The following is a 27,594-nucleotide window of genomic DNA, read 5'->3' as shown; positions in this document are numbered from 1 at the left end:
TGTAAGTGAAGCTAGATTATGAATGATTTCTGCGAACATAGACGGATATATGTAGATCGGGAGGCGCATTCCATTCACAAACAAAAGCAATCTACTGCATCTTCAGCGGCTCAGATGAATAAGTAAATGACGACTACTATGTTCATTATTACATCCAGCAACACAACACCTCAATCGCTCAATCGGAGATATTCTTGTCTAACTTACATCCCTGCTCTGGCATCAAAACATGGAAAGTTACTGGACTGTGACAGCTGGTCTGAGGTAAGAGCTCATGTCAATCAACTATTGTAGGAGCGGCCTCTGTCGGTGTGACGGCACACCGACAGGCATCTGAGAACAGCTCGATTTGAAAAAGGGGATATTATTTTTACAGATTAATTAAAAACCACGGCATGGATTTTTATCATTATAGGGTAACATTAATGTTCAAACAACATGAAAAAGTGAACTTAGCATCCGATGACCCCTTTAAGGGTGTTTGATCTTCTTTGCATGTTTACTTTGCAAAGACTGGGTTGGCTTCTGCAGCGATGGAGGATGATTTTGAAATTATTTTTGAAGTTGGGTGAGAAAATACGATAAGAGTTTACAATAAAAGAGTTTACGATAAAATACGATAAGACATACCCTAACTGTCTTGAGTCAGAATACACAGAGTTCAGGGAGAGCAAGACAAAACAAGCGTTTGAGATTAAAAAGTATTAAAATTGTATTTAATTAATGAAAATAACTGATCAGTTCGCTAGATAAGATTCTTCTTCCTCGGTTGGGATCATTTACAACCGCATTGTTTGAAGCCGCATTTAAACTGCATTCAAAATCGGGGCAGTCCACTGTATGGAGAAAAATCCTGAAATGTTTCCCTCAAAAAACAATTTCTTTATGGCTGAAGAAAGAAAGACATGAACATCTTGAAAGACAAGGGGGTAAGTACATTATCTGTAAATTTTTGTTCTGGAAGAGGACTTCTCCTTTAAGGTGTCTTTTCTACCCATGTTACATGTATTTGCTATTATTAATTCTGCATAATTACATGCAAGTAATCCTGAGCCAAACCCTAATCCTTTCCCTAACTATATAGTAAGTGCATGTAGTTAACCATTACTACTCAATACTTAAATATATAATTACACTGTAACAAGGACACCTTAAAATAAAGTGTAACCCAAAGATGTAACACACATTGTAATTTGGGTGCAAAACAGAGGAGGATCACGAACATCAAACATCAATAATGCAGTTACACTGACAGTATCAGATGAATTTGATCATCTCATCATAAACAAGTTTAACATGTCATTAATGAGTCATTCTCTATTTCAGATATACCTCGGACAGTTTTAAGTGTTTTTCCACAGAGGTGGTTGACTGAAGGAGATCAAGTGACTCTGATCTGTGAGGTTAAAGCCTCCTCTACAGGCTGGACATTCAAGTGGTTCACTGTAACTGTTTCAACAAGTATGTGATAATGTGCTCCATGTGGTAACATATGAATTAACATATTTTATCCAGGTCAAAATATTATTTATTATGACTAAATCAACCTATCTCAGAACTTCACCCAAGTTCTTCCCCATCATCACTCCTCAGAACCTGCTCCAGAATCCTCTCCAAAGTGTCTGCTCAATCTAGTGACAACAAAAGCCTCAATGCCTTATTTATCCTCAGCCCAAATGAGAAGGCTGAGGAAAAATAATCAGTCCTCTCTGACTTCAACCCCTGAGTACAACCCAGTGTCTGTTCCAGCACTTGAACCTACTCAAGAGTCCTCTACAATCCAAACCAGTTCAGCACCTATTTTAGAGTTTGTTCTGGTCCACGAGTCTGCCCAGAACTCCATTTCAGCCTCTGAGCCTGCTCCAGTGTCAGCTTCAGCCCCAGAATCTGCTCATTTCCCCTACCTCAGTCAAGAGCCTGCTCTAGCCCTTGAATTCAATCCTGTTCTAGAGTTCGGTCACAAGTCCACTCCTTCTCCGGAATTCAGTAAGGAGTCCGCTTCAGTCCCAGAGATCACTATCAAGCCTGTTACAGTCTCTACAGTTTAAAATGGGAGCCCACTCTAACCCCTGAATTGGCATCTGAGCCTGTTAGTGCCTTTGAAGTACCTCTAAATTTAATCCCAGTCCCTGAGTCCATACAAGATTTCCACCCAGACCACAATCTAGTGATGGCTCCAGCCCCTAACTATAGTCTAGTGATAGCTCCAATCTCTGACCATAGTCTAGTGATGGCTCCAGTGTCTGACCACAATCTAGTGAAGGCCCCAACTCCTGATCACGGCCTAGCAATGGCTCCATTCTCTGAGTACAGTACAGAGATGGCCCCACCTTGAGTCCAATCCCATCTCAAAGCTCAGTCAAGTGTCTGCTCCCACCCCAGAACTCACCCCAGAGAGCATTGGGCTGTCCATAATGGCACTAGTGTTTGTGTGTGTCTAGGCAAACACACACATCGGCTTCAGCCCCTAAAGAGTCCTGTGATGGCTCCAGTCCCTAAGCATGGTACAGTGATTGCTTCAGCCCCTGAGTTTAGTCCAGAGTCTGCTTAGAATGTTCTCCGAGTTCCCATGTAAAGGTCATGAAGGCAAGCAACTTTTTTTTTACTCCCTACTTCTACATTACTGTCAACAGTCACTAGCCTCCTTTCCACAGTTAGATTGACTGATGGAATCTCCTGTTTTCCTGTCTTCTGTGTCCCGGCCATGATGGCTGGCAAAACAAAAACGCAACAATGGAGGTCATTACTGAGATATGACCATGGAAGTTGTTCCTGAATTTCCTGTCCATCTTTCTGTGACCAAGGATTTCGTTCCTTATTTACCTGTCTTCCTGAATGCCACAATGGAGGTTGTCCTTAAGTTTCCTGCCAATTGTGATTCAACTATGGAAGTTGTTCCTGAATTTCCAGTCCACCTAATGTTACTTGATTGCCATGTAGGCCAACCTATGTGCTGTAGTCACTGCCACAGAGGCTGAACAAAATCCCTTCATAACAGCTACTGAGATTAGTCAAGCTCCCCTTATCACAACCTTGTGGCCTGTTGCCTTAGGTCTGTTGAAAATTGGCCTTCCAGCCATCATCAAGTTTGCCTCCCTTCCAGAAGCACTTCCAGAAGCCAGTCTCTCAGCTGGCCCTCTAGATGGCCGGCCCTGTGCCAGCCGGCACTCCAGTCAGCTCTAAGCCAGCCAGCACTCCAAATGGTCTCAAGTCCAACAGCCTGCATGGACATGGCCCCTGTTTTGCTTTGTCTTCCAGTTCCTCCAGATCTGCCCCAGTGGACTTCTGCTCTGCCATTGGAGACTTCAGCACCATCTTCACTGCAGTGGTGTTCGTCTGCTCTACCATGGGGATCTTTAGTCCCATCTACCCTGCTGTGGTGGTTTGTCTGTTTCACTGTGGGCATCTTCTGTCCTGTCTGCTCAACCTTGGTTGTCATCTGCTCCTGCGTGGGGATGTTTAGTCCCATCTACATTGCTGTGGTGTTGTCTGCTTCACTGGGGGGATCTTCTGTCCTGTATGCTCTGCCTTGGTGGTCATCAGCTGTGCCATGGGGATCATCGATCCCTTCTGCTCCAACTTGGTGGTCATCAGCTCTGCTTCAGAGGAGCTCAACTCCATCTGCTCTGCCTTGTTGGTCTTCTTTCTCTTTCTACTCCGTAGTTGGGCCTATTTTTGTGCAAGGTCGCACCTTCTGGGATGGGGGAGTACTGTCACAATCCCCAATTACCAGACCAATCACTATCCTCAGTCACCAGCCCAGTCCACTTGGCATTACACTGTAAAAAATAAAAAGTTGAGTTAACTTAAAAAATTAAGTTAATCTGCTGCACAGCAATTTTGAGTTTACTCAACTTTAAAGGAGGGAAGTTGTGCCAACTCATATATAAAAGTTCAGTGAACTTCAGTGAAGTTGAGTGAACTACCAGTCAGAGTTGGCACAACTTAGTTCTTGAAGTTCAGTAAACTCAAAAATGCTTTGCAGCAGATTAACTTAAATTGTTAAGTTGACTCAACTTAAAATATTAAGGTAAGCTGCAAAGCTTTTTTGAGTTTACTGAACTTCAAGAACTAAGTTGTGCCAGTAATTTTTTGCTTGAAGTTCAGTAACCTCAAAAAAGCTTTGCAGCCGGGTGCTTTAGTATTTTAAGCCAGCTCAACTGCATTTTTTACTATTTAAATGTATACATTTAAATCTTACATCCAGACTCTAAGCCATATTGTATGCTCCTCCACATCCTTTAAGAATACAAATGCATGCAGTATGAACAATACTGTAAATATAACACAAACAAGATTTTGTCATCATTACAGAAAGTATTTATTGGCATTCTGCAAAATGAACACAATTTAGCTTTTCTCCACTCAAACTATGATGTAACTAGGATGTGACTATTTACAATAAAAACACTCTTAAACAAAAAACACACACTTAAAAATTATTTTTTTAAGTGCCAGAAAAATGTAACATTAAAAATATTAAAATTCTGCAGCCTTAAGTGAAGTTTTAAATCAAAAGTCACAAAAAAAACTTTTATATAATTTAAAGGAAGCTAAACTTTACCGTCATTTTAAACGTTCATCTTGCTCCATCTATTATTTTGGCGCATCCATAATGCAACAAACACACTGGATCAAGAAGCAAATTATTTCAACTATTAACACAACACTTAAAGGAATAATTCAACCAAAATTATTCTGAAAATGTATCATTTACTCACTCCCATGTTGTTCTAAACCGTTGTTCACACTCAACACAAATTAAAATATTTTAATGAAATTTGAGAGACTTCTGTATTAAAAGGCTGTTCACCCAAAACTTCAAAGCGTTCATAAAGAGATCATAAATAATTAAATAAATATATAAGTTAATATGAATTGAGCAGTTTAAGTCTCCTGAAGAGACGCAATTGTAGGGATGCATGAAATAGGATTTAGAAAATAGTACATTTGAAAATAGTTTATTTTCATTAATGTTAGTATATTTATACCTTTGATACTAGTTTTACTTATTAATATTATTTACATATATTATCTATTAACATTTTTGTTTTTCCTATAATGTATTTTAGCCTGTATTAGGGTTTTACACACTCACACAAAAACTAAACAAAACAGCATGTAGTTTCAGTTAGGTACTTTTATTTTTTTAATTGACATGAACTTGAAGCAAAAATGAAAATGCTCTAAAAACAGTTATTGGCTAAATACAAATAATAAATGACAGTTGACAATGAACATGAAAAAAATACATCAGAAAGTAAAAATAGAAATAGAAAATAAATGACAAAATTTCCAGGAATAATGTATCTTCAGGATCCTCTGTGATGCCTTTAAGCCCATCAATGTGGTGTGATTGAGTGGCAGTTTCTCTGCAGATGATGAGGTTGTGAATATGATGCATCTGAAATACACAGTTGAGTTTACAGTTAAAGAGTGTCCATGTGTTTATGTAAAAACAATTATGCTTATGAAGGCCATAAGCAAAAATTGACATATAAGCAGTATGCCCTTCAAAATATTAAAAAAAGAAAAAGTGATTTAAAGTGGGATCTTAGGATAGTTTTATATAGCTTTAACACTTAAGCATAGACTCAAGTAATAATTTTAAGAAAAATCTAACAATGAATAAACTCATTACCTCTATTACTTAGTGGAGAAGAGAGTATCCTTAACCGAACAGAGCTGGTCACACAAAAAAGAACCTAAAAAAAAGAAAAAGACATTATTGGCAATGGGAAACAAGTTACAACATGAAAGTTAACATTTTATAGACATTGTAAGAAAGAACTTCACCTGCTGAAACTGTGTTGATAGTCTGTGTAGCTGGATAGTTGATGTCCAGAAAATGAGTAATGAGGTGTTTTGACAGTGACAATTTTTTTTTTTTTTTTGTAAAAAGCCAGGAATAAAAAAAAAAAAATACCTAAACTCGGTTCTAAATAGACCTTTAAAGAACCATCTTTTTACAGTGTACTTATAATGCAGTGCTAACTGACATAGCTTTTAAGCTATCACTGTATAGACAACTAAAATATAATACAATTTCGGGTTTTTTTTTTAAATACATGTTATATAAGGCTCAAACTCACAGCACTTGCAGAGATGGAGCAGCATTTAGTGTGAAATGCGTGATGTGTAATGTGATCACGTCTCTTCAGAAGACTTTGTTTAAACCATTCGATTCTTATGTATTTGTTTTACAATCTCTTTATGAACATTTTGAAGCATCAGAATTTTAGGTGAATAGTTTTTCAGTGAATGGACAGAAATATCTTAGGTTTCTTTAAAAATATCTTCATTTGTGTATTAAAGATGAACAAATGTCTTATGGGTTTGGATCGACATGGCTGTGAGTAAATGATGACAGAATTTTCATCAAAAAAAAAAAAAAAAATTATATTTCCTACTAAATATTGACATTAAATGTTTAAAACATAACAAAAATAATAATAATACAATTCTGGATAAGGACTAGTTTTTACCAGTACAGAAATAAGTCAGAAATAATACAAATAATACATGTATAAAAAAATACTTCATATCTTCACTGTATGGAATAAACTGACTCTTATTGAAGCTGCTAAATTTGTTCAGTCAAGAGGAGTGAGTGTTGTCTTAGCTTTTTATTTATTTATTTATTTTATTTTATTTTTTTGTAACATTAACGGAACAAATATCAGCAGGTTTATGAGGCTAACGTTAATGCACGGATCAAATTTACTGACACACAGGCGATTTTATCTCAGACGCTGACTCTCATTTCAGACTTACAAGTGATTGTTTATGTAAATAATCACATTCTGACATAACTTTATGTGTATTTGACAATTTAAGCGAACTAAGCTGCTACAGAGAGATGAATCTGTAATCGCATATTTTCTGCACGCTTCGGTTGTGTGTCAATAAACACGTTTATCATCTTACACGTCTTGCACTTTCACATATATGCACCAGTATCGCGGATTCACAAAAAAAAAAAAAAAAAAAAAAACAACAACTGTGTGCCAGATAAACTAGTAAGTTATATCGCCTAGCACAACGAAATACAACACATAATTAACCTCTATCTGGTTAATTATATACTCGTTTAATCGACATTTGAACTGTATCTATAAAAATATATCTGTATACATACCTTGCAAATGCTAACGTTAGCTGATTGTGCTTGGAAAAACAAAGCTAGCTAACTAGTTAGCCGCCAGACTTCATTCAACAATGTTTATTCTTTCTTTAAAGAACATTTACAAACCTAACTGTGTAGTTTATTTGGCTTACTTTCTATATTAAATCTGGGCAGAAAGAACTTCCCAGCAAGCAATAGTCGTCATTTCAACGTCTAGTTTAACTATAGACCCGATATAGTCCGGCTATTTGTAACCCACTTCTAGACCAAATAATCTTGAATTTAGTTACATGTCATTTTTTGGCAAAATACTTGTGAGATATATGATATTTCATCATGTAAGCAAAGTTAACAGCGTTTACAAGCTGTTTGGTTTTATTTCTATATTTATATATATATTTATATATATATATATATGTATAGTCTATTCTAGGGCTATGTTTAGACGTCTATTAAATTTTCACTGACAGCCCAATGACAACCTTATTTTAGCCTAGACGTCTAGGCTGTGTTTCAACGGCTAATATACGTTTTTTTTAGACCAAAAATTGCTTGCTGGGTTACCTTAAAAGAAGACATCCACTCCCTTTGCCATCGTTGTTTATGTTTGAAGCAGTAAACTCCGTGTATAGTTCAGCGACGGCACTTTGCGCATGCGCAATAATGTCAAGTTGACCGCTCAAATGAAGAAATAAAAATACTGAGTTTGCTCAACTTTCTTATTTGTGTTCATTGAGAAAAATATAGTAAACATTGAGTTAACTTGTTTTTATGTGTAAACTCAACATTTTGCTTAAAAATGTGTCCACTTGACTTACATTTTTAAACTGAGTGAACAATTTGCAAGTTGGAGTTTTTACAGTGTACATTTCCAAGCAGGTTACCACCTGCACACAGTCAGCCATCACCACACCTACCACAGATGATCTCCCCATCAGGTCTGGCATAAATGCAGTCACTCCCACTTTTCCCTTGTCTGGTCTTGTCGTTCCTGTGTAAGGATTTACCTGACGACTCATATAGGATACTGTCTTCTGTCTGTCTTCAACTCCAGCCTTCCATCTCATCCACTTCACCAGCCTGCACTAAGTCATCTAAGAATTAGAAAGACTTTATTTACGTTACCCCTGTTGTCCTCTTCTTCTGTTTATTTGACACACAGATGAACACGTATTGATCTTTTTTTCCCTCAGAAATAAGACTAAATGCAAATTCGGCAATTAATTTGGAGATTTGTTGATTTTCTTGCAATCTTCTCTGCATAGACTGGGATTAGGAGACAGCATTTCTAATATTTAAAAATGTTTTAACTGCACATTGTCACTTTTTACAGACAACAGTTATCACCTGCTCCCAGACAGCAGCAGAGGAGCTGGAGGAAACTACACTATCAGTTCTGCTGCTCTAAATCATACAGGATTTTATGTTTGCAGAGCAGACAGGGAAAACTCAACCTATTACACATGGTACAGCAACACCCAATTAATATGGGTCACTGGTAAGTTCAAACTGAATTTAAACAATTGGTTACTATTTAATAAATAGAGAATTTTCATGCTCAAACTGTACCTATAATTGTGTTGTCAGGTGTTTCTCCTCCAGTGTCTCTGATCATCAGTCCGAATAGAACACAACACTTCACATCTGTCTCTCTCTCTCTGAGCTGTGAGGACCAGAGTAACTCTGGTAGATGGACAGTGAGAAGATACACAGACAGTTGGAGGCTGCTTGAGGGCTGTTCATCATCACTGTGGGCATCACAAACAGGAACTACATGTTCAGTCAACTTCACCAGCACATCCGACACTGGAGTGTACTGGTGTCAGTCTGAATCTGGAGAGAACAGTCATCCTGTTAATATCACTGTACACTGTGAGTCTGTGTTAATTTCACTGGCAGTTTACAGTCAATGCACATATCTAGGGGCCAAAAAAAGTTTTGGGTTCTTAGGCCCTAGCAACCATCCAGAACACCATAGCAACCGCACAACAAAATGCTATTAATGACACTGTAATTTTACTGTTTTACCATGTTTTTATATACAGTAATCTAATTAAAATAAGCTCATGTTTCCTTTGTTTCTGTAGCTGGTGTGATTCTGGAGAGTCCTGTTCATCCTGTGACTGAAGGAGATACTCTGACTCTACGCTGTTTATATCAGTTCACTTCCCCATCAAACCTCAGAGCTGATTTCTATAAAGATGAATCACTCATCCGGAATCAAACTACAGAGATGATCATCTCTACTGTCTCAAAGTCACATGAGGGTTTCTACTACTGCAAACACCCAGAGAGAGGAGAGTCACCCAAGAGCTGGATCTCAGTCAGAGGTGAGAGTCACTGAAACTGTAATCTGATTTATTCTTCATATGTCCTCATTCAGATATAGTGCTTGATAAAGTGCTTGTGTGTCTGTTTTTCAGTGTCTCATTCAGAATCTCAGATGTCTGTTCTTCACACACTCAGTTCTGTACTGGCAGTTTGTCCATATCTGCTAGTGACAGTCGTGCTGATTTTCAAATATTACAGGATGAGAGGTAAAAAACATCTGACTGATTTATTAGAAGTCTTGCATGTCAAATACATATTCGGTTATGGATAGACATACTTTAGAAATATAGAAGTATATTTATAATATATAGAAGTATATTTATAATATATAAGATCATAGTAGTTCATAAAAGCTATAAACGCAAAGAGAAAAATAAATGATGACAAGACTGTTTCTCTTTGTTTAACAGCTACATCTTTTGAAGAGGAAGAAACTCCAATCTTATGTTAATATGTTGTGACTTTGAGAGATTCCAGGATGATTTTTTTTTCAATATCCTATTCAAAAGCTGATTAACTTATCTTATATTATTGCTATTTATCCGCATATTTTAGTAACTTATCATGATTGATTTATCATACTGTTTAATATTTAAGTTTATACCTTTACAATTGAAGGCTGTGATGTTTGCATGCTTGACATCATAAACACAGGAACATACACTGTTATTTTCATACATGTGTATTTCTTATTTTAGTGTAAGTCTTCTTGACATGTAACACTGGAATGCTCTGTTGTTATTTATTTATTTATTTATTTATTTTTATTTTTTTAATAAAGAAACAGTACCTTTTATCTGGAGCTAATCCTTTTCAAAAAAGCTTCACAGTCTCACAGTAAAAGCCAAAAAAATACTAAATACACTAAATTAGATTTTAATCTCTAAATATTTAGATTTGATGATGCTTTTTTACACATCCTGTGATTCATGCTTGTATTACATCATGGCATCACTAACTTAGTCATTCTTTCTAGTCTATGCAGCTTTTTTTTTATTTCCCTTTCTGCAACATTTCTTCATTTACCCGCAGTGTCTTAATATTGACTCATGTATGATGCAACCTACGTATTTCTATTTTTTTCTGAGAAAAAAATCTAAAAATAGTGGTCATCTGCAAAAATTGCTAGAGTTTTTACTGACAGTGCTGCTAGATTGTGAAACATACAGCAACCGGTAGAGAACGATTCCCGAACTAGTGACTCTTCCCTTATGAAAAGAAACTGTTTTACTACAAATAGCACTTGTCACTTGAATGCTATGAGGTTTCAAAAAAATTAGCTGAGATATTATTTATGAATGTACGTTCCGTCCCATACTTAAGGTCTTAATGCAGAGTTTAGCTCCAACGCACCGGTGTAAAAGTTTTCACTGATCCCAGCTAGCTTAAAAGAGAAGTCCACTTCCAGAACAACAATTTACAAATAATTTACTCACTCCTTGTCATCCAAAATATTAATTTCTTTCTTTCTTCAGTTGTAAAGAAATTATGTTTTTGAGGAAAACATTTCAGCATTTTTCTCCATATAATGGACTGATATGGTGCCCTGATTTTGAACTTCCAAAATGCAGTTTAAATGCAGCTTCAAATGATCCCAAATGGGGTTGTAAATGATCCCAGCTGAGAAAGAAGGGTCTTATCTAGTGTAATTTTACTAAAAGTAATACAATTTCTCTACTTTTTGATGTAAAATGCTAGTCTTGTCTTACTCTGCCTGAACTGTTTTTTTTTTTCCGGTTCATGATATATGAGTGAAAGATGAGTTTGAGAGAGGAAGTGTGCAGTTAGTGCTGTTTGTCAAAGAGAAATGCACTCTGTTTAGATCAGTTTGTTCAGTCATTCAGTTTTGTGATTTGTAACGGTGTTTGCTGAATCAGTTCTGTTGGTTTGTTTTGCACACTTTACTATCCAAGATGCATTAAGTAGACATTTATGCATTTAATAAGAGTCTTTATTTATCTGCTTGTGATCAGACTGTTGCTTCAAGCTCCCTAAAAAGTCCAGGTTCACCATATTTATTTAAACTGAAACAGACTTACAAACCTTAGACTGAAACCCACTCAAAACTCCAGACAGGTCAAGCTTTTAATGCATACCAGATCATCATCTACACTCATCTAGCAGAGCTAGACATATTAGAAAATATTACAAGAAATAAAACTGCGTGTGTGTGCACGCTGGGAAGCTGAGAAACGTTTAAGAGAAAAAATTATGGTGATTCACAAGTAGAGGAAGAAGAATATCTTTGTGTTTTATTACACAATTAATCATCACCATGTTCGCACTATAATGTTTGTGTTACTGTGTGTTGGCTGTATAATAAAGCGCACGAAGGAGTATAATCCAGGGGTAAATTCTAATAATAACAGTAAATTCAAACACATATGAGCACAAATAAAAGCAGACAGGGAACTAGGGTAGAGGGCTTATGGTGCGTCAAGGCATGTCGGATAGATCATATTTACGAGCTGAACTCACATGAACGCCACCACAAAGTCGTTATTACGAGTGGGAAACTCGAAAGCCCAGAATTTCCGAGTTGGGTGAAAAAACGTGTCGGATGCAATTGACGCAGCCAAAGACAATAGATATGCAGCTTTTGTATTGACGGTAAATTTGTCGAAATGAACAAAATGCTTTTTGTAATCTACAATAAAAATATATGTTACATATACAAAATATTATATTATTTTATAATTACCATAGAATATATAATGATAAAGTTTACATCACCTTCATAAATTGAATAAACAGAAAAACCAAAAACCCAATGATACATAGGGGAGCGCGGCGCACAACCTAGCACTTTTTGAATCTCTCATCCACGTGGGATTTTTTTTTTTTATTTATTTATTTTTTTAATCCACGTTAATTTCACACGCGTCTAGTACAAATATGTAGCTTTGTTTCTTAATTACAGTGTATACGTTTTTCGTTATTTACCTCAAAAGAAAGGAAGTGAAAAGTGACAACATGCCCCGTAGGTTGGATACATTGTAACATGTGAGGGACACGTTGTAACATAACCATATAACAGCTTAAAATGTTATCTGATCGAATGAAAAAAATATATATATACACGACAAACTAAAATATTTTGTCAATAAAACAAAATGATTGGCTTTTTCAAATAAAATAATGCCGTATTTTAAGAATCTAAACTGATAAATAACAGATCGGAGATTAAAATATAGCAGATTTGTTTCGTTTGAAATAAATACTAAAAACTGAGAAGAAAAAATTACTTCAGCCGGAAATGTACTTATACTATGGTAAAATAAATATTAAGCGATATCTTCAAAAGGCTTTTGAATTTTGGAGCACTTTTTTTCTCTGTATATTGTTGGCTATGGCAACTAGTAAACACCGTAAATTTCGTTATGCTAGCTTGTGTGGAAATATTTAAACCAGGCGTGTTACAGCTAACCCCGCCTTAGTTTGTGCCCCGCGCACCCCTAGTCTTTATTCGTTATTTTGTAGATGCAAAAAAAATAATAATAATAATAATAAAAAAACTTTACTTTTATGTAGAAAAGGTAAATCGCCTTCTTGTTCCGATCAAAGTGGCTTAAATTTGCACCTGACGTCGTAATGACAACTTAAATACTAACGTCCCAGGAGGACTTGAACCCAACATTGTAAACACATGGAAAGCAATTAGGGAGAACAGGAATAAATATGGAGCTAACTGATAATTGATTAAAGAGAACAGGTACAGAACCAAATATAGACACACAGGAGCTTAACCAAAACAGATCATACATGTGACATTTTTGTGTTTTTCTGTGTTTTTAGTGCTGATTTTAAACATCCACTCTGAAGGTTGAGTGAATTTGAGTCATCTATTTCATAACATTCCACATGTAACTGTGTTCATAAAGTAAAAAAAGAGACCATTTTCATTCTAAATTGTTCTCATTGTACAGAAAGAACAAAAGCCAAAGTGAGCATTAAACCTGATCAACATGTATTCAGAGGAGAGACAGTCACTCTCAGATGTGACATTGATGGTGAAGGAGTCACTAGCTGGCAGTACAACTGGTATATAAAAGGGTCAGTCATTGCTCTCAGTGAACTACAGGAACACACATTCAGGTCTGTTAATGAGTCTGATGCAGGTAACTACTTCTGTTATGGAGCAAAGAGAGGAGGATCAGTCAGATCACACATCAGTGATGAAGTTACACTGACAGTATCAGGTGAGTTTTATCATCCCTACACATACACACATTTAGCATATTATTAATGAGTGATTTCTTTATTTCAGTTAGCGCCCAGGCAGTGTTAAGTGTTCCTCCTCAGAAGTGGCTGGCTGAAGGAGATCCAGTGACTCTGATCTGTGAAGTTAATGGTTCCTCTACAGGCTGGACATTCAACTGGTTCACTGTAACTCTTTCATCAGATAAGTTAAAATGTGGTACAAATTTTAATGAACTGATATTAAAAAAAAAAAAAAAAAAAAAAAAAGATTTAATATCTTTTGTGGGATGTGGGACATATTTCTTGACTCCTTAAACTCCCATGAGTCCGAAATAGTGAGACCCATTATAGATAGATGCCCAGGTCTGCATTACCAATCATTCCTCTGTAAAAACATGAGTCTAGGTTTGCTACATGTCATGTATCTACATGTACTAGAGACAGATATGTAATGTATGGCTCAGTTATGCATGATTCTGCTCTGGTAAACAACCTGAATATGCTGAGTTACAGATAGAAACTGCTCTTTCTCACTTTATACAGGCTACAGAAAACATCATATGCTGCTCTCAGACAGCAGCAGAGGAGCTGGAGGAAACTACACTGTCAGTTCAGCTGCTCTAAATCACACAGGAGTTTATGTGTGCACAGCAGAGAGAGAAAAAATGGCTTATAACACAACCTACAGCATCACACAACCACTATGGGTCACTGGTGAGTTCAAACGGAATCTGTGCTTTGAGACCTTGAACATCCTAGTTTCAGAATACAAGAAATCCTCTCCAGTTCACAAAATGTTTCTTCCCAAAATACAAATGGAGGTAACGCTTTAGATTACAACCCGCAAAGAACTACGTAACTAAACTGAATTTACGGTGTATGTTTCTGCAGTTATAGTGTACCTATAAAGAACGTACATGTAGGTATAAGGGAACAATATGTTATATTTGGCTAATAAGGGGAAAATAAACCAGATATTTAACCTGCAAAGAACTGCATAAGTATACTGAATTTACGGTGTATGTTTCTGTAATTATAGTGTACCTATTAGTACGTATGTGTAGGTATAAGAGAACAATAGTCTATGTTACGTTTTGGTAATTCGGGGGTAACAAACCAGATATACAACCTGCAAAGAACTGCGCAAGTAAACTGAAGTTACAGTGTATGTTTCGTATTTATATTGTACCTACGTGTAAGTATAAGGGAACAATATGTTACGTTTGGGTAATAACGGGGTAGAAAACAGATATACAAATAATTTATAATGGATTAATTAAAAAAAAACTTAACAGGTACCTGTTCTATTAAATCGTAAGTTTGGTGTATCTATACGTAAGCTTTTTAAAATTACTGGGGAAATATACTCTTGTTCCATGTAGTTACAGGGTAATTGTGCCCTCTGCGGGCTGTAAATTAAAGTGGCGATTGTTCCCCTCTTGTTCAAGGAAGTTACAGGGTAGGTTCAATACATAAACACACAATCTGAAAATATATCTAAAAATATTTTTTATAGTCGCTAATCCCACTTCTACCTCTAAACCTAACGTTAACTATGACTGAACAGTAATAAAAATATAAAAAACAGGAAAGTGCAATCACAATCATTTATTTATTGCAAAAATGTCAACAGCCATACAAAAAGTAATCCAAATAACGATGCGTTTGCAGCCGCAGTCCTCTCTGGCGGAATACAGTAGGTTTGAGGTGCAGTAGGATGAGAGCAGAATTTAAATTGTTAATCGCTGAAAATATTATCCAGATTATTGTCTTGATCCACTCCTCGAAGGCGCCCGCGCGTCATTCCGACACATCTCACCAGAAACACGGCATGTCGTAATCTGTGACGAATGCAGGCGAGAGCCAATGAACGTCCGATTTTCCTGTCGCAAAATGCACTTTAGCACGGGTTTATGGCTGTTGCTGCTGGACTCGCTGTTAGAGATGGAGATGAAGATCGCCGGACAAAGCCTTGAATTTGGTTCTGGTCCTCGCAAATCGTATGGATTCTGAAGATCTGGGTTACAGCACACAAATAAAATTGTTTAATTTGTAATTATGATGCGTGTTCGGTGTATTTTATGGTTCTATTGTTAGTCACAGCATGTTGGAGAAAACGCCTTTGTGTTCCACCACGGCAAACGAAGTTAATATTACATGAATGATTAAACGATTGCAGAAATATTATTTATTTTAAGGGTTTAACGTGTAGTCATGATAACATTATGTAGACCTATTCTTGGAAACGAGCTGGCAACAGAAATCACACAGAACAGAATGAAATGTTATAATTTCATATTAAGTAAACGTTAAATGTTTAGATGATGTAAATATGTCAGTATTGTACATTTAGTGTCTGTAAAAATGTAAATAAATGTACATTTTGTAGAACCACATTTTACGTCGCGTTGTTATATTGTACCTACCCTGTAACTTCGTTGAACAAGAGGGGAACAATCGCCACTTTAATTTACAGCCCGCAGAGGGCAAAATTACCCTGTAACTACATGGAACAAGAGTATAATTTCCCAGTAATTTTAAAAAAGCTTACGTGTAGATACACCAAACTTACGATTTAATAGAACAGGTACCTGTTAAGTTTTTTTTTTTTTTTAAATTAATCCATTATAAATTATTTGTATATCTGTTTGCTACCCCCTTATTACCCACATATAACATATTGTTCCCGTATACCTACATGTACGTTCTTTATAGGTACACTATAATTACAGAAACATACACCGTAAATTCAGTTTAGTTACGTAGTTCTTTGCAGGTTGTAATCTAAAGCGTTACCCAAATGGACATCAAAAACTGAAGCATAATGGAACACAAATGTTACTATTATTAGAACTGAACCTGAAGGAAAACAATTAAATCGGTCTAACACACATTGTCAGCCACTCTAAAAAGAGAGTTTCCATGCTTACAATTATTTTGAAACAAAACTGTGAAAACTCTTATTTTGAAACTGATCACTGTAATTGTCTTCTCAGGTGTTTCTCCTCCAGTGTCTCTGATCATCAGTCCCAACAGAACTCAACACTTCACATCTGACTCTCTCTCTCTGAGCTGTGAGGACCAGAGTAACTCTGATAGATGGACAGTGAGAAGATACACAGAAAATGAGCAGGTGGAAGATTGTTCATCATCACTGTGGGCATCACAAACAGGATCTACATGTACAATCAGCTACACCATCACATCAGACACTGGAGTGTACTGGTGTCAGTCTGAATCTGGAGAGAACAGTCATCCTGTTAATATTATTGTACACCGTGAGTCTGTGTTTCTGTATTCATTAAGTTTAGAGGTAGTTTGCAATCATTGTTTTACCCAGGTTGAATAAACAAGTGCAGAAAGCTTTGATTTAAGGGCCTTCAACAATTTTGAGTCCAAGGACTCCCTAATTAAATAAAGCTCATGCTTTGGGTAATGATTATCATCTGATTGTTTTTATTAGGTCACAATGCATTTTTCTAATATATTCTGGCTATTTACATTTAGTTCATATTTCCTCTGTTTCTGTAGCTGGTGTGATTCTGGAGAGTCCTGTTCATCCTGTGACTGAAGGAGATACTCTGACTCTACACTGTTTAGATCAACATTCAACCCCACCAAACCTCACAGCTGATTTCTATAAAGATGAATCACTCATCCAGAATCAAACTACACAGATGATCATCTCTACTGTCTCAAAGTCACATGAGGGTTTCTACTACTGCAAACACGCAGGGAGAGGAGAGTCACCCAAGAGCTGGATCTCAGTCAGAGGTGAGAGTCAATGAAACTCTGAGCAGATTTATTTCTTCATATGTCCTCATTCAGATATAGTGCTTGATAAAGTGCTTGTGTGTCTGTTTTTCAGTGTCTCGTTCAGAATCTCAGATCTCTGTTCTCCACACACTCAGTTCTGTACTGGCAGTTTGTCCATATCTGCTAGTGACAGTCGTGCTGATTTTCAAATGTTGCAGGATGAGAGGTAAAACACCTGAGTGATTTATTAATAAAACCTGAGTGTAATCATTTTACCAATGGCCTCATTATTTATATGATGTGCCTAAAGTACATATGGACAAACTTTTATACTAAATGTATTTGTATTAATGCTTGATCACTGAGGGTTTGTAAGGTACTTATGTAATCTTTTACCCAAGATGATTTGTAACAGTTGCTATGAAAATTAATTGAACTAAATCAGTCTCACTCCTCCTGTGTCTCTGTTTAGAGTTGCGAAACACATGAATGGTGCCTGTATCCTTTGCCATAATGTCAATAAAATATGGTGACACATTAATATAATGGCCTTTACTGTTTAAGCAACCGGTTAGATATTTTTGAAAAACCATAAATCCCAATACCTAGTAAGCACTTTGATAAGTGTTTGTAACATTCTCATTTTCCATGAAGCGTGAATAAAACAAGATCTAAAGACTATAGTTTGAGTTTTTTTTTTTTTTTTTTTTTTCTTCTCTCTCTTCACTCTATAGTTTGTATTGTGTCATGGCACTAGTAATGGGTTAATGCCTATTTTCTATCTAAATGGTTCCTCTTTCACCGTAAGTCTCTGTAGATGTTACATCTTTCCTTTTTTTCAGGCGAAAAACATCTAATAATACTCCATCTATGAATGTCCTCAGATCATGGGCGATTCTAGGATTTTCAGGTTTAGCCCCCAATGAGGATATAATAACAAAAATTAAATGTGTGTGTGTGTGTGTGTGTGTGTATTTGACTAATGGGGTGGTATACTATACTTATTGCAATATTCCACTGTACTGTATAGATACAGTAGGTATAACATTTGATTACTGAGCCAAATACAAGTCTTTCTGATTACACACACACCTGTTTACTGTATAAATTCAAAATTTTACTGTTTGCATTTCTAGTACAAACCTCTTTCCTTAGCTGAAGTATGCAAACCTCTTTGCCACATGCACTAGAAACTATTGAAAGTAAAATTTTCAAATGAAAATGGGACATGATCATTTTATATGCATTTATGTGCTTCATTTTCGCTGAAGGAAACAGTTGTGGTGTGATGAGGGGTGAACACAGCGAAAACGTAGATGGGGAACCGATAGCTCCCCCCATGATATTTTATATACTGTATTTAATCTGCACAGATGCAGATATTATAACAGTCTGTCGATAAACAGACCTAGTCCTTTGTTTTTGCTCTGCGCCTCCGCGGTTTGCGAATTGAAGAACGCGCTGAAAGAAAGACGAGGAGGAGCCGATCAAAGTCTGCTGCAATTTTCATATGAAATTTATAGGGGACTGAGGCGATCACAGATTCATGCAGGCTATAGTTTATGGAGCTAATCACAAAATATATAGCCCCCCTAAAAATGGCCTAGCGACGCCCATGCCTCAGATTTGTTCCTTTTTTTTTTTTTTTTTTTAACTGCCTGCTGCTCCGTCTTTTTAATGCAAACAGTTAAGAATTAATAGGGCTCACTGAACTCTTGATTATTATTTTCTGTTGTTCTGTTTTTACTATTACACACATCCTAGATCACGTAATTTTCACAATTTACAAAACTGCTTCAGAGTGTTGTTGTTGTTGTTGTTGTTGTTGTTTGGCAACACTTTAGAATACTGTTCCATTACTAATGAACAAATCAAACAAATAAGTAGTAAATATTATTAACTAACAAGAAACCCTGGTGAACAAATTAGTAAGTAACGCTCAGTTGGTAGTTCACTCTATTAGCTAACCAGTAACTACAATTGACGAGTTTATTTGCAAAAATCGATAAACGCCACTTTTAAAAAAATGAGCTTATTGCTGTTCATTATTCTCCACATAATAGCATGATCTGAACCCTAAACACGTCTTGTCAACCCTCGTGAAAAAAACAGCATATGCTGGTAGGTATGTTTTAAAACTGGGATGCTGTTTAGGTATGTTTTGATGTTGGTTTAAGCTGTTCCTTAGCTGGTTTATGCTTATCCTTTGCTGGTTTATGTTGGTCATGTTGCTGGTCAAGAACCAGCATAAACCAGCAAAGAACCAGCTTGAACCAGCATCAAAACATACCTACCAGCATATGCTGTTTTTTTTTTTTCACCAGGGAAAAAAGCCAGTGTTTTCCACTTCTAAGCAAAGACTATAGAATACCCTTCCAAGACATTGCGGGTTCACGTTTTACTGCGGGAGCAGACAAGCGACCAATAAGCCCAATAAGTCCATTTTAGCAAATCTGTTACAATGACGTGGGAAAAGTTCAGAGTATTGCGTGTAATCACATCCATACAGTCTATGATCACAACAACAACATTTTTTTTTTTTTTTTTAAACTCTGAAACATAAAATATGGAGTTATCTGATTTTTCCAGAAACGACTGTTGGAGTTATCTGCTTTTGCTATAAAACAAACTTTTAATATGTTTAAAAAAAAAAAAAAAAAAAAGTCAATCAGTAGATATGGGGATTGTTAGGAGGCCATGATTGTCAAAGGCCAGTTGGCAAGTTTGGCCAGGATGCTTAAGTCACACCTCTACTCTTTTCAAAAGACATCCTGGAATTTTTAATAACCACAAAGAGTCAGGTCCTTAGTTCAACATCTCATCCAAAGGACTGTGCTTGTTGACAGTATAGTGTCCCTATCACTATACTGGGGTGCTAGCACCCATACAGACCTTACTAGCACCTCTTCCACAGATGATAAGGTGAGGTAATAAGACATGTTACAAGATTATAAACAATATCAAAGGATTTTCTATAAGACAAAGGATACACGTGTATGTCTTTAATCTGTCATGATGTTCCTTAAGATCTGACTGTGGGTTTCAGGAAGTCCTGAGTCTTTAACACAGTCTGTGTCTTTAACCATCTGTCATCATTCAGTCAGTATGGAGCTCCGTCAACTTCCTCTTGTGCTCTGTAAGTATTATTTTCTCTGCATGTATTTCATTAGGTGTTAATTGCTACTTTATTTTTATTTTTTTCAAATAATAAGTAAATAAGTTTTCCTGTTGTTGTTGTTTCTGCTGTCTTCTTGAGTCGACTATGTGTGAGCCATGTTTAATCTGGACAGAACAAAGATGCTTATGCATTTGAGGAGACGTCTAATACATGTAATACACTTCTGATCACCTCAGTGTTCACACAGGAATGTGTTTTTTTGTTTTTTCTTTTTTGATTTTAGTGCTGATGTCTAACATCCACTCTGGAAACACTGAAGGTGACTGAATTTAATCCATATATTAAATGTATCATATATCCAATTACTTTTGTACAAAAATGTATAAGTGTAATTTTATGTTGTTTAACCATTCTCCAAAATAATTTTTATTTTTATTTTCTATCTTAGGGGAGTAATCAAACCTGTCCATTAATGTTTTCATAGTTTTATTTTTTAATTTTTATTTATGAAAAATATAATTACACAGATATAGTTTGCAACACTAATTGTAGGATGATCCATGTGTCTGTATATTTTCCAGATAAAAGAGCCTGAAATAGATAAGTGGTCACTGGCTGAATCACCAGATGAATTTTCTTTTTTTTTTTTTTTTTTTTTTGCACCACCCACCAAATTAAAAAACAAAAAAACAAAAACAAATTTAAATTGAACTTGAAGTTAAGTTAATCACTTGAAATTCACACATGCGTCAGGTAACAGTTGCACTACAGATCTCAACCTTGAGAACTAATGCTCCTAACAATTTTATATTGACAGATTTTCCCAAGCCGACTCTGACTGTGTGGCCACAGAGTTCATTGTTCACTGGAGACTCGGTTACTCTGAGATGTGAGGTGGATCAGTCATGGGATGGATGGGAGTTTTTCTGGAGTAAAGACTCAAACAATGAATCTACTAAAACTGCAACTAAAACAATAGATTCAGTGAAAGTCTCTGATGGAGGAGAGTACAGGTGCAGAGCACGAAGAGAAGGAAATAGCACTGTTTACAGTGAACCAGTAACAGTGACAATATACGGCAAGTGTTTTTCCTTTTCTCTGAGAAAATGATTTTGTAACACAATGAATTAGAATATGTAGCTATAACGCAGCTATAGAGAGCAACACTAATTTAGCATACATTTCACAATCAAGTAACTATTTGTACATTAAAAACAGCGCATTTTATTATTTTTACTTATTTTAGCTCATTATTTTCATTGTGAATTGTTGTACAGAAAGACCAAAACCCAAAGTGACCATCAAACCTAATCAACATGTATTTGGAGATACAGTCACTCTCAGATGTGACATTGATGGTGAAGGAGTCACTAGTTGGCGGTACAATTGGTATAAGGAAGGTTCAGTCAATGTTTTCAGTGAACTACAGGAACACACATTCAGGTCTGTTACTGAGTCTGATGCAGGTAAATACTTCTGTTATGGAACAGAGATGGAAGGATCACACAGATCACAACAGAGTGATGCAGTTACACTGATGGTATCAGGTGAGTTTGATCATTTACTCATAGAAGTTACAAGTTTACACAACATTTAGGCTCAATATACAGTTAAGCTCAACCAACAGCTCTCTGACATATTATGTTGATTGCCACCCAGAAAAAAAAACAAAAAAAAAACAGCATGGGCAAACTGGTGCAAATCAACCTCAACGTTTGGCATCGTATACGAAAGAAATGCTGTTGACTGAGCCTAACTTGTATTGAACCTGGAATATGTAGCATGTTATCAAATAGCGATTTATCTATTTTAGATCCCACAGTGGATCTAAGTGTTTCTCCACAGAAATGGTTAACTGAAGGAGATTCAGTGGCTCTGATCTGTGAGGTTAATGGTTCCACTACAGGCTGGACATTCAGCTGGTACAATGTTTTTTCAGGTAAGTTACAATCTGCTGCATTTGTCTAAATTAACTGGTTTAACAAATTCTATTATTTGTAACTTCGATTCTATTACCACTACTGTTTTGAAGAAGTGCCAACAATAGCAAACTATTGTTTCCCATATTGCTGCTATTTTTAATGCCTCACTTGATGCAGGGATTTTTCTTCTTAAATTGGCAGCAGTTACATCACTTTGGGTTGTTGGCCAACTCTAAAATCACTTTTCTATGGATGGACAGATTTTCACCTTTAGTTATATAGTGCTTTATACAATACAGACTGCGTCAAAGCAGTCTTACCATGTTGAACAGGAAAATAGTGTGTCAATAATGTGAGAGGACAATAGTGAACAATCATTTTTTTTTAGTTAAAGGCAGTTTATCATTGATTCGGTGATGTCATTGTGCAGCTCAATTCAGTTCAAATAGTATCTGTGCTATCAAGTCAACAATATTGCCAGAAATTGTCCCCAATTTAAGCCAAAGGTGACAGTGGCAAGGAACTGAACTGTGTTGTGTTTGTTTTCTTCTAAAATGACTAAAAGCAAGCAAATCTTGCAGTTTTTTTTAAGAAGGAAGTTCTTTCCTTCCATGCAATATGACATACCTGTAGTTTTATTTTCTTCCAGGTGTATCTTCATTTTTTTATAGTTTTAGTCAGGCTCATGAATGCCCTTCTCATCACAGCTGATTCTGGGGTTTGTGGTGTATTGATTTTGTTAGATCTTAGTGCTGCATTCAATACAGTGTCACACTATGTAGCTGGACAGACTACATAGGTGAATTGGCACCATACAGAACTGGGTTAAATCCTGTCACTCAGAGCATTCCAAATTTGTCTACCTGTGTCCTGCAGAAGGAAGTACTTTCCCTCCATGCAATGCAAAATACCTCTAGTTTTGTTTTCTTCCAGTTGTGCTCTATTTTCATAGTTTTAGTGAGGCTCATGAATGCCCTTCTCATCACAGCTGATTCTGGGGTTTGTGGCATATTGATTTTGTTAGATCTTAGTGCTGCATTCGATACAGTGTCATACTATGTTGCTACACACTACATAGGTGAATTGAAACTGCACAGAACTGGTTTAAATTCTGTCTCTCAGAGCATTCCCAGTTTATCTCCCTGGGTACTAGCAAATCTTAGACTGCGCTATTATGACATGGTGTCTCTGCATTTCTTATCTCTGAAATATTGCCTGTATTAGACACTTTCTCTTTAGGCCTGCTGCAGAAAGGCTTATACATGCTTTTATTTCATCTTGGCTTAATTACTGCAATTCAGTTTTTGCAGGTCTACCGGCAAATGCTATTAAGAGGTTGCAGTTCAGCTGCTTGTGTCTTACATTAACCCTGTGTTTCTTCTGGCTCCGAGTTCAGTCATGCATTGATTTTAAAATTCTTATTTTAATTTATAAAGCGGTACATGGGTAAGCTTGAGTTTACATTTGTAATTTAGTTACACCATCCATACCTTGTCGTTCTTTACGCTCGGCTGCTTCTTTTTCTGCTTCAGCCTCTGAAAACTAAAAAAAAGACATGAGAGCTTTTTCTTGTAAGGGAAACAGGTGAGTTGGCCCGCGATTCATTGAATGAGCTGTATAACATCAATTCTGCAATGGATATTACTATCCAAAATATAGTGAAAACACGATGTATTAGCACGATAACAAAATCGGCAGTTTAAGACTGTTACGAGGAGTGATTGACGAGAGGCGAGCGGATCCATAAGCGAGCTTTTATTAGAAGGACTAGACAGAGACATGGTCATACAGGCAGGGTCGTGACAGGAGCAGACAGGAATGTAACAGGCGATCCAAGAGAATAGTCCGATAATAACGAGCGATAAATCACAGGGCAGGCGGCTAGACAGACGTAGACGAGAAAACCAGGCAGGAGATCAAAAAACCAGGAACTTGGAACACACTAGGAGAACAGGAATAATAACACGATACAATACAACAACAAACCAGGAAGTGCAACTGAGGAGGACCGGGGTTTTATAGGATGCCTGATTGGTCACGGGGGCTGACGCAATCAGAGCGGTGGAGGATGGGAGATGCAGTCCAAGATGCAAAGTGACAGTCAGAGTGAGTGGGTGGAGTGAGAGTGACATCTGGTGGTGAGTAGACAACGGGACACCGACCAGGTTTGTGACATAGCCCCCCCCCAAGGAGCGGCTTCCAGACGCTCGAAAGAAACAACAGTCCAGGGAAGCGGTGGGATGGGAGGGAGACAGGGCGAGGGCTGGAGGACCAGGTCCATGAGGGAAGCCCAGAGATTGAGGCAGGACCGACAGAGCAGGTACCCTCCAGGGTGGAGCCGGAAGCAGAGCAGGAGCCCTCCAGGGCGGAGCCGGAGGCAGAGCGTGAGGCGCGGGCGCCCTCCAGGGTAGAAACAGGAGGCGCAGAAGCCCTCCGAGGCGGAACGACCCTCCAGGGCGGAACAGGAGGCGCCGCAGCCCTCCCGGGCGGAACAGGAACCGGCGTCATGGTCTGGGACCTGGGGAGAGCAGGGACAGAGGAGGTAGACAGAATAGGGGAAGGGGCGGAGCAGCCCTCCGGGGTGGAACAGGAGGCACAGCGGCCCTTCGGGGCGGAGCAGGAGGCGGAGCAGGGGGTGCAGCAGGCCTCCAGGGGGGAGCAGGAGGCGGGGCAGGAGGCGCAGCAGCCCTCCGGGCGAAGCAGGAGGCGCAGCAGCCCTCCGGGGCGGAGCAGGAATCCGCGTTCGGTCTGGGACCTGGGGAAAGCAGAGATAGAGGAGGTAGAAAGAGTATGGGGAGAAGCAGAGAGTCTGTAGAGGGACGCCGCCTCCATGGGAGGATCCACAGCCGAAGCTGACACCTCAGGAGGCATTGGCGCGGCTTCTCCGACTGGTGAGGCCTCTGGGTCTGTCTCCTGGTCAGACGGGAGCTCTGGAGCAGGCTTGAGATCAGACAGGAGCTCAGGATCAGGCTTGAGATCAGGCGGGACCTCTGGCGCAGACTTGAGGTCAGACGTGATCTCTGGAGCAGACTTGGGACCAGACGGGGCGTGACTTGAGTCTGGGCCGTCAGGCGGGGCGTGACTTGAGTCTGAAACCGCTTCGGGAAGACCGGCCATGATGGGTGCCGACTCAGGAGCAGAAAACATGACGTGACCAGGCTGTGGCTTGACTGAGACGGCCTGAGCAGGCTGTGGCTTGGCTGACGGGGCTTTAGCCGGCTCTGACGTGGCGGCCATCTTGTGCGGTGGCTCTGGCGTGGCGGCCATCTTGTGCGGTGGCTCTGGCGAGGCGGCCATCTTGTGCGGTGGCTCTGGCGTGGCGGCCATCTTGTGCGGTGGCTCTGGCGTGGCGGCCATCTTGTGCGGTGGCTCTGGCGTGGCGGCCATCTTGTGCGGTGGCTCTGCAACTTGGCTTGAGACAGGAAACACAGCTCCAGCTTGGTTTGACACAGCTCCAGCTTGGTTTGACACAGCTCCAGCTTGGTTTGACACAGCTCCAGCTTGGTTTGACACAGCTCCAGCTTGGTTTGACACAGCTCCAGCTTGGTTTGACACAGCTCCAGCTTGGCTTGACTCAGGAACAACATGGCTTGACTCAGGAACAACATGGCTTGACTCAGGAACAACATGGCTTGACTCAGGAACAACATGGCTTGACTCAGGAAACACAGTTGCAACTTGACTTGACTCAGGGAATGTAACTGTACCTTTAAACGGCTCTTGTATGGCAGCTGTGACGTGACGGAGCTCTGTGATCGCCGCCATCTTGTGAACGGGCTCCGCCGTTGCCGCCATTGTGTGGACGCGCTCCGACGCGGCCGCCATTTTGTGAACGGGCACAGCTGTCGCCGCCATTAGAGCGATGCTATCCATTACGTTCGCCGCCATTTGAGCAATACGATCCATTGCCGTCGTCATGGCTCGGGCGCGCTCCAGCGTGGCCGCATTTCCCGAGTGAGCCAAGCGGCCAGCGGATCTGTGGCGTCGCGCTCGGCGCGGCCGTCATTATATGAGCGGGGTGCGCGGCCGCCGCCATTACCGCGTTGTCGCGTTCCTCCTCCGCGACCCCCACAGTAAGCGACGCGCCCACACACAATAGTCCAAAGTCCATACCGGAATGACCGAGGGAAAAGCTGCTGGATCCTGTTGTGCTGGTTTGTTCTGTTACGAGGAGTGATTGACGAGAGGCGAGCGGATCCATAAGCGAGCTTTTATTAGAAGGACTAGACAGAGACATGGTCATACAGGCAGGGTCGTGACAGGAGCAGACAGGAATGTAACAGGCGATCCAAGAGAATAGTCCGATAATAACGAGCGATAAATCACAGGGCAGGCGGCTAGACAGACGTAGACGAGAAAACCAGGCAGGAGATCAAAAAACCAGGAACTTGGAACACACTAGGAGAACAGGAATAATAACACGATACAATACAACAACAAACCAGGAAGTGCAACTGAGGAGGACCGGGGTTTTATAGGATGCCTGATTGGTCACGGGGGCTGACGCAATCAGAGCGGTGGAGGATGGGAGATGCAGTCCAAGATGCAAAGTGACAGTCAGAGTGAGTGGGTGGAGTGAGAGTGACATCTGGTGGTGAGTAGACAACGGGACACCGACCAGGTTTGTGACAAAGACATTAAAGAACAAAACAAAAGATACTTCTCTTTTCAATATAAATAAGGCATTATTGGATAAATCTAAGACATCTAATGCATAGACACACACATTCACACAGGCTGCAGAAAGAGAGAAAATGAGGAAAAAATAAGTTAAGAAGAGTGAAAATATGAAATCCTAAGTTTATAGCATATATATATGCAAGTGCTTAGACCTGAATATCCATCAAGCTAATTAACACTTGCCTTGAGTTTCTCAATAAGGCTATTAAACTTTATATTCACAAGTTCGCCTGCCCATCCAGTCACAATGGGCAATGGTAAACAAACTTGGCTTGTTGTCCTTAATGGAGGCTCGAACCCGAGGCTCGGCTTGAGCGCAGAGTTCGGAACCCCCCAATGCGATATTACCTAGAGGGAGAATAACAGAAACAATGGAGGAGAAGGGGAGGTGGAGGGATGCCGGAAGAACGGAGGCTGGGACGGTGCAATGAGAGCTGCTTATATAGGCTTGTAATGATGAT

The 27,594-nt window shown here is 38.7% G+C and overlaps 1 pseudogene; it reads left to right on the top strand.

Annotated features, from left to right (window-relative positions):
- Positions 1-7,698: 7,698 nt before the first annotated feature.
- LOC127158053 (Fc receptor-like protein 5) overlaps positions 7,699-27,594 on the top strand; it is a 28,380-nt pseudogene continuing 8,484 nt past the window's right edge.

Source organism: Labeo rohita, chromosome 3, assembly GCF_022985175.1.
Source record: "Labeo rohita strain BAU-BD-2019 chromosome 3, IGBB_LRoh.1.0, whole genome shotgun sequence".
NCBI lineage: Eukaryota > Metazoa > Chordata > Actinopteri > Cypriniformes > Cyprinidae > Labeo > Labeo rohita.
Note: the sequence above shows the minus strand (reverse complement) of the source record. Positions and strands in the feature narration are given on the sequence as shown.